The following is an 8421-nucleotide window of genomic DNA, read 5'->3' as shown; positions in this document are numbered from 1 at the left end:
AAAAAAAAAAAAAAATCAACCATTTGAACTCACAGCCACTCTGTTGGGGAAAAAATTGTGAGAGTCTGCTTTGAAAGGATTAAAGTTTTGAGTCCAAAACAACTCTGTGTTCGACTGGAATGACTGAAGAAACAAATCCAGAGATATGTACATATGTCTATAAGAAAGAGCTCTATATCAAAAAGCAATTGTATATTGTGAAAGCATTCTAGCTGAGTCCAGAAAAAGTCGCTAAGTCTGAGATTAGCCCATATGTCTGACACTAGTCCATAAATTCCTCTGCAGACTCACTCAGCACATGCAATGATGCCAGGTGTAGGAAGATCACAGGCTGGTGTCTAAAAAGTCCTGTGGATCCAATGCTGGTGGAAGCATCTCAGCACTGGCTCCTCCAGCTGAGTGTCTCAACAGCAGGAAAGTGAAGCAGAGAGAGAGTGTGGCCCTCCTCCATGGAGAAAGAGAGGAAATTCCCAGAATCCTCATGAGAAAGTCACTCCCAAAAGGAGGCATCTTTAGGCTGTGACCTGATTGCCAGGCTAGACTCCAGCCCTTCTCTTAATATCCTAAAGTTGACATGAGTTCATGTAACTACCACAAATGCCATAGCATCTGATTTGGTTGTGTTTTTGTTTTTCTGTTTATGTTACATGCCACACGTTATCTTAGGGGTGGGGGAAGTGTCTCCTTATGGCAAGTGGAAGCCAGGAAATAAAACTTCATTTCTAGTATTCCCTTCTTTCATTGTGAAAGGGAAGTTATTAAGTACTGCCCCCAAAGCACAAATATAAACTTAATATTTTTGGTCCAAAAATAAATAATTTTTTTTTAAAAAGGGGCTATGAATGTACAAATGCGCTTTACACAATTGATGTGTGTATGGATTGTGATAAGAGTTGTATGAGCCCCTAATAAAATGATTAAAAATATATATTTTTGGTCCTTGGCTCATACTTCCCCTGCAAATACTCTGGAATTCTAATGAGGAAATGTTAATCTTTGGCTGTGAATAGCATTATGCAATCAAACATGCTATCTTATCAAAGAGCTGATTTTTATTAAAGTTCAAGGGAAATACTCTCTTTTTAATAGGAATAGAACAAAAATATGCTAATCCATTATCAAGTGAAGGTCATAAACTTTCATATATTACAATATGGTAAAAATTGATGACAAATGTGTACTAATCTCCAAAATCAAAAAGAAAATTCAGTTTGCAAGAGGCATATGTCATGGGGAAGTATTTTTACATCATGGGCTAATAATGTGTACACAAGCTATAAACCAGGATAACAAATTAAGTATTCAAAAAATGCTGAATATGTATTTTGAACAAAAACAATTGTACTCACCATTTATTGAGTACTTGTTTTATTCCAAGTACTTTTGTTATGTTATATGAAGTCCTTACCCAAGCTCTGAAAAGCTGGGGTTATTAGTCCCACTTCATTGATGAGAACACTTAACCAGTGTCCCAAACTAAGTCATTGTGACTATAAGATCGGCCCTGTGTTTCTGGAGAGACCACGTGTTCCCGGGGCAGAACGTAGTTGATGGGATTCTCCCCGCTTCTCGCTGTTAGAAGGAGGGATGGTTTCCAGAGTGCAGTGCACCACAGTGATAAATGTACAACACTTTAAAACAGAACTTCATCCAGTGCTCCCACTCCCCACCCCCTAAATAGCTGGTGCATTTTAATCCAAACCCATGATCACCAAGAAATGTAGAGAGTAAAATTCCCCCAGAAAATGCCACTGATTTGCAAATCATTAAATCCCAAGAACCCAAGAGTCAATAAAATTCTTGTAAGCCTGTTTCTTATAGAACCTTGGTTTGTCAGCAACATGGTATCTGAGAACACTCTGCATCTCTAGTGAAGATTAGCATATACCATTGAAATTCTTGTTTTAGCTAACCATCTGTAAATTGTCTAAACTAAACAGTTATTATGATGTCTCCCATAATGTTATGATAACACAGATCACTCTCATCCTGCTAAATTTGTGGTCACTTTGCAGCTCGCGTTTCCCTTGGCCTCTAAGCAAGCATCTCACACGGCTGCCCTCGCTTTTCTTTCTTTCATTCATTCTTTCTTTTTTAATTAAATACTTTTATTGGGGGCTCTTACATCTCTTATCATGATCCATACACTCATCCATTGTGTCAAGCACATTTGTACATATGCTGCCATCATCATTTTCTTTCTTTTGTTTTTAAATCATTTTATCACAATCCATACATACATCCATTGTGTCAAGCACATTTGTTGCCATCATCATTCTCAAAACATTTGCTTTCTACTTGAGCCCTTGGTATCAGCTCATTTTTCCCCTCCCTCCCTCATGAATCCTTGATAATTTGTAAATTATTATTTTTTTCATGTCTTACACTGTCCAATGAATCCCTTCACCTACTTGTCTGTTGTCTGTCCCCCAGGGAGGGGGTTATATGTAGATCACTGTGATCGGTTCTCCCTTTCTCCCCTACCTTCCCCTCCTGGTATCGCTACTCTCATTATTGGTCCTGAGAGGGTTATCTGTCCTGGATTCCCTGTGTTTCCGGCTCTGATCTGTACCAGTGTACATCCTGTGGTCTAGCCGGATTTGTACGATAAAACTGGAATCATGATAGTGGGGGGGAGGAAGCATTAAAGAACTACAAGAACGTTGTATGTTTCATTGGTGCTATTCTGCACCCTGACTGGCTCATCTCCTCCCTGAGACCCTTCTATAAGGGGATGTCCAGTTGCCTACAGATGGGCTGAACTATTCTTCTCTGGCTGTTTTAAAATTGTTGTAAAAATATGTGTAAATAATGTGCTCTTCCCATAGTGGCCTGAGGTGATCTGTCAAAATGGTTTGCTATTCACTTGACCCAGAAAACCCCAAAATTAATGCAAATCAAGAGGGTTAAATCTTTGAGTCCATTCTAAAAATATCCATGAATCTGTCCAGGCCATCAAGGGTATGCATATCCAGAAAAACACCAAATCTTTGAAAGATGTCACTTTACTACCGAAGTAGTGTGTTCCTTTCCAATGTTACAATGGTGTAGAGTTTGCCCATGCCAAACAGTGGGGCTGGAGTCAGGGTCACAGGCCCCAAAAGAGTGCTGAGTTTTTGCTGCCAATGCTTAAAAATGCAGAGTCGGCGTTAGCTCTGGATTCTCTGGTCATTGAGCACATCCAAGTGAACAAAGCTCCAAGATGTGCTGCTGGACTTCCAGAGCTCATGGTCAGATCACACCAGGCATGAGTTCTCCCTGCCACACTGACTTGATCCTTACTGAAAAGAAACAAATTGTTCTTAAACCATAAAATGAGGTTGTACAGATGAAAAAGATAAAAGATATCCCAGAATAAACTAAAGAAGCAACACGTATGGCTCGGGAGTAAATTAAGCTTAAAGTAAAAGTCAAAAAATTAGATAGATAGATAGATAGATAGATAGATAGATAGATAGATAGATAGATAATTCAACTTTTGCTAACTCAACAAAACTCACATATGTATTGAGTGACATTCATCACATGAATCATGTTGTGCAATCATCACCATTATCTGTGGCCAAATTTTCCATCAACATAAACAGAAGAAAGACGACTGGGCATCACATATTGAACAAGGGTTTAATATCCAGAATTGTACAGAGGTCCTACAACATAAAAAGACAACACATTCCAAAAGGGGTAAGCAACCTCAATAGCCATTTTGACAAGGATATACAAAGAGTAATAAGTACATGAAAATATATTAAATGTCACTGGTCCTTTAAATTATACTGAAGGAAGAAGTTCAAGCTGCATTGAAATCATTAGCCAGAACCAAGGCTTCAGGAATTGATGAAAGACTAATGAAAATGTTTCATCAAGCAAATGGAAGCTCTCACTCAAATGTGCTAGGAAATTGGGAAGACACTACAGGGCCTGGTGACAAGAAAAGATCCATTCCAGAGAAAGGTGGCCTGAAAGAATGCTAAAACTATAGAACAATATCCTTGATATTACCTGCAAGTAAAATTTTGCTGAAGATCGTCCACAATAGCTGCAGCTATACATTGAAAGGGAGCTATTAGAGATTCAGGCCACATCCAGAAGAGGATATAAGACAAGGGATATCATTGCTGATGTCAGATGGAGCTTGACTCAAAGCAGAGAATACCGGAAAGATGGTTACCTGTGTTTTATTAAGTACATTAAAGCATCGATGGCTCAACAATTATGAGGGTGGCACAGAACTGGGATGTATTGTTCTATTGCAAATGGAATCGCGATGGGTTGGAAATGACTTGACAGCATGTACCACCACCAGTGATTTACAATTTAAAAAACTGTCACAGAAAAGTTGACTACAACTCATAGCAAGCCTATTGTAAAAAATAGAATTGCCTCACAGTATTTACAAGGCTTTAACCTTTATATAAACACTCAGCCACACCTTTCTTACAGGGAGCAGCTGGCTGACTTTTAGTTTGCAATCAAGCTCTTAACCATGGGGCCACCAAGGCTCTATTGTTGTCATGAGGTGTCATGGAGTCGGTTCTAACTCATTGCGAACCAATGTACAACAAAACAAAACACTGCCAAGGCCAATACCGTTCTCAAAACTGCCTTCTTTGAAGCCACTGTGTCAATTCATTTTGCAGGGAATCTTCTGTTTCGCTGATCCTCTACTTAGCAAGCATGATGTCATTTCCAGGGGCTCAACTCTTTTGTTTGGAATTCCATTAGGGCAATGCCAACCAAACCCACTAGGGAATACTCCTTCAACCCCACAGGAATAGCTAGAATTTGTGTTGTTGTTGTTGTTGCTTAGTGCCATTAAGGCAGCTCTAACTCACAGGGAACAGAAACAAGCACGTTCCCACCACTGCCGTTATGTTTGAGACCTACGTGGCAAACGCTGTGTCAATCCATTTCATCAAGTGTCTTCCTCTTTTTGGCTGCCATCTACATTGCCAAGCCTGATGTCCTTCTCAAGGGACTGGTCTCTCCTGATAAGATGGTCAAAGTATGGGAGACAAAGTCTACCATCCTCTCCTCCAAGGAGCATTCTGGCTAGACTTCTTTCAGGAAAGATCTCGTTATTCTTTGGGCAGTCTATGGAACTTTCAATGTTCTTCTCCAGGACCATGATCAAGCACCAGGGGTCTAATTTCTCCCTATCTTCACAAACCTTCATTATTTTCCAGTTTGTCTGTTTGTTCTTTTTTATCTAATTTTAGCCATATATTTAAAGGGTGCATTTGAATTATGGCTAAAATTAGATTACAAAGACTAAAATGCTGGAAAATTACCAATATTGGTGCTGATGTGGAGAATTTGGAGCTGTCATCCATCAATGTTGGTGGGAATACAAAATTGTAGAGGTGTGGCAGTGCATTCAATATGGCTCCTCCAGCTATAGCTTTTGCTGCTCCCACCACACAAACTTTTCTTCTCTGATGGGTATGAATCAGAAAGTAGGGGGAGTTACTTACTGTACTGTAGGACTGAGGTATGAGAGATTGCTAAAGGAGTTCATTGTGACTGCCATATTCCTGGATATAAAATAGCAAGCTTAGAAGCAATAGAAGAGATGCAAGATTACCAGGAAGACAGAGGAGGCAGGAGTGGTATGTGTCCATTGAATCCTGAGATCCTTGTGTTTTGAACTTGCTTGGTACAAGTAACAGCTTTGACAGGAGGGGAGTGGCAGAGGTGCAGCAATAGCAAAGCCAGGAACCAGAGCACGAGTCAGCCCACTGAACAAGTAAAGCTGGATGCTTTGGGGCAAGAAGTTGCTTATAGAGTAAGATGCCTCTGGGCACTTAATTGGGCTTGATGGGTTTGCTAAATCACTGGGCTAGAGCTGAGTTCTTTCAGGGTGAGGTTTATAATGCAGTGGCATGTCTTTGGGGCATTTTCTGACAGCCCCAAAAGAGCTTTGTATTACTGCTAGAGTAGGGCAAAGATCAGCCAAAAGGGTGAGGACCAGAGAGTGGTTATGGCAAAAAAGAAACTGCCCAGACTAAACAACGGTGTCTTGAGCATTTCTCACCTGAATCAAAACTTATTAATGTCCCTAATAAACCTCATCCCTATAAGCATTATCTGTGAGTTCTGCAGTGCATTAGATTACAGAGCTCAGGAGCAAAGTAGAGAGTGCTGTGGGAGATAGAACCTGGAAATACAATTTGGCTTGCACTCAAAGGGAAAACACACATCTGGTACATAATCCAGCAATGCCACGCTTAGACATATACACAGATGATGTGAAACTCAAACTGACAAGTAGCCATCAATGTTCCTTGCAGTGTACTTCACAATTGCCAAAAGACAGAAATAGCACAAACAGTCACGAACAGAAGAATGGTTAAGTAAAATGTGGTATATACATATGACGAAATAATACTCTACCACAAAGAGAAATAAAGTCCTAATACTTGCCCAACCTAAGTGAGCCTTGGAAACAAAGATGGGGAGTCATTGCTTTGGGGATACCACATCTCCCTTTTTATTCCTATTCTCAGGCATTCAACTCAGAGCACTGTTTCAAGCTTTCTCCATCTTTCTTATCTTCATTGTCTTAACAGTTTCTTACATTCATTCCTTTGGTTTTAAATCTCATCTACAGGATGAAACTATCGAATATATAACAGGTCCTATCTGCCCCTTAGTTTAGACTTATGCATACAATTGCCTTCTAAATTCATGTATATGGTTAGTTGTCTTTAAATCCCTCAACATTATCAACCTTACTATTTCTTCTACAAAACACAATCATCAGTACGATTCTGGTCCTTTCCAAATTTGACTGCCCCTTCTTAATAAATGATCCCACAATCCATTGAAGTTCCCAGACCACAAATGGGAATCACTCTCCTCCGTTGTTGTTTGTTTTTTGGGTTTTTTTGTAACTGGCATTTTTATGGGTTGTTCTGAAATCAATACAGAGACATTATGAACAATTTGCTCACAATTTTTAATCCATGTAATGAAATCCTAAAATGGCAAGTAGGACGCACTTTTTTTTCTAAATTCCAGTGACTTTCCAGCTTTAAATTTGGAGACAATTTTTTAAAAGAGGGTATCATTACCTTCAGATATTGGTAAGCTGCTACATCTTCAGTACCAGTAATTCACAATTTAATGTCACACACACTATACACTCAAATGTTTGACCCTTCACAGCACATAACAAAGTGATCGGGAAAACTAGACTACCACAGCCACAGGTGTTACAGAATTCACACGGCTCTGACATGAGAGCCATGATGGCAGAATGATTTTCAGACACAATTCTATTAAAAACAACAACATGGAGACAAAAGTTTAAGTCATACAGATGCATGACACTGACTCCAAATTGCCATAATGTATACTTTGTACCAGGGATACAAAAACTCCCTCCCTACTCCTACTCCTCCCCTACCCCCGCCTTCCACAGAATGTTGATACCCAAGACAGTCAAATCATAAAAACAGTAAAATTTTTCACATCTTTAAAAAGAAAAGGCATTTACACTTCCAAAAATGTGACAAAGTGGAATTTCCGCCTCCTTAAAAATATTTCTAGAGCTACGAAAAAACTTGCATTCACAAACTGGTTGATGAAAATATTCCTCTGGATTGTACAAGAAGTAAGATAACAGGGTCCACGGATGAGACATGGTAGGTACACATGAATCAGACTTGGCTTCTTTTCCTCCTGCTTCAGCAGAGGCTGGACTTTCTTCCTTTTGCATTTCTTGACTTGGGCAGGTAAGTCTTTAGTTTCCTGGTTAGTTACTTCAGCCTGTTTTCCTATGTGCCCCTTCCCCTTTTGCTCACACTTTGACCTGAAGAAGTATCCTCTCCTGTGGCCTCTTCTGTTTTGTCTCCTTCTTTCAAGCCCACTCTTTCGCGGAGCGGACCTTCCTTTTGGGCATCCTGGCTGTGAGGAGGGCGCTTGCTGGATGCCTGCAGACCTTGGGGCACCCTGAGCTTTTTGGAAGCTGACTTGCCTGGTGGCGGCTGCTCTGCCCACGGCCCTAACGGCTAGGCTGCACAGTAGGGGCAGTGTATGAACCCTCAGTTCTTTATTTGAACCCACCAGTTCATGTTCATCACTTGTTCATAAATTATCAGTTCCAATTCCAAAGCATATCTCACAGCTATATACTTCTTGGTGGGAAACAGAAGGACTTCTCCCAAGCTGTCTCCCCCAAATATATGCCAGACTTAGCCGCTTGAGAATGACTATACACTTGGAGGTCATTGGGAGTGCATTGGGAGTCATTCTCTTTATGAGCTATCAGACATCTGGAACAAGTAAACACCACTGTTTATCCCACAACAAGTAGGGACCACTCCCTTCTGATAAGGATAGTAGTTGTCTGTTTCCTTGTAAGAGACACCAGAGACCCTCCCCCGAGAAGAATTTATTTCAAAGGATGGCACTGAATCT

The sequence above is a fragment of the Echinops telfairi genome, unplaced genomic scaffold (assembly GCF_000313985.2).
Source record: "Echinops telfairi isolate 266 unplaced genomic scaffold, ASM31398v2 ScPeMD7_7406;HRSCAF=8444, whole genome shotgun sequence".
In the NCBI taxonomy this organism is placed as follows: Eukaryota; Metazoa; Chordata; class Mammalia; order Afrosoricida; family Tenrecidae; genus Echinops; species Echinops telfairi.
This window is presented reverse-complemented; position numbering follows the sequence as displayed.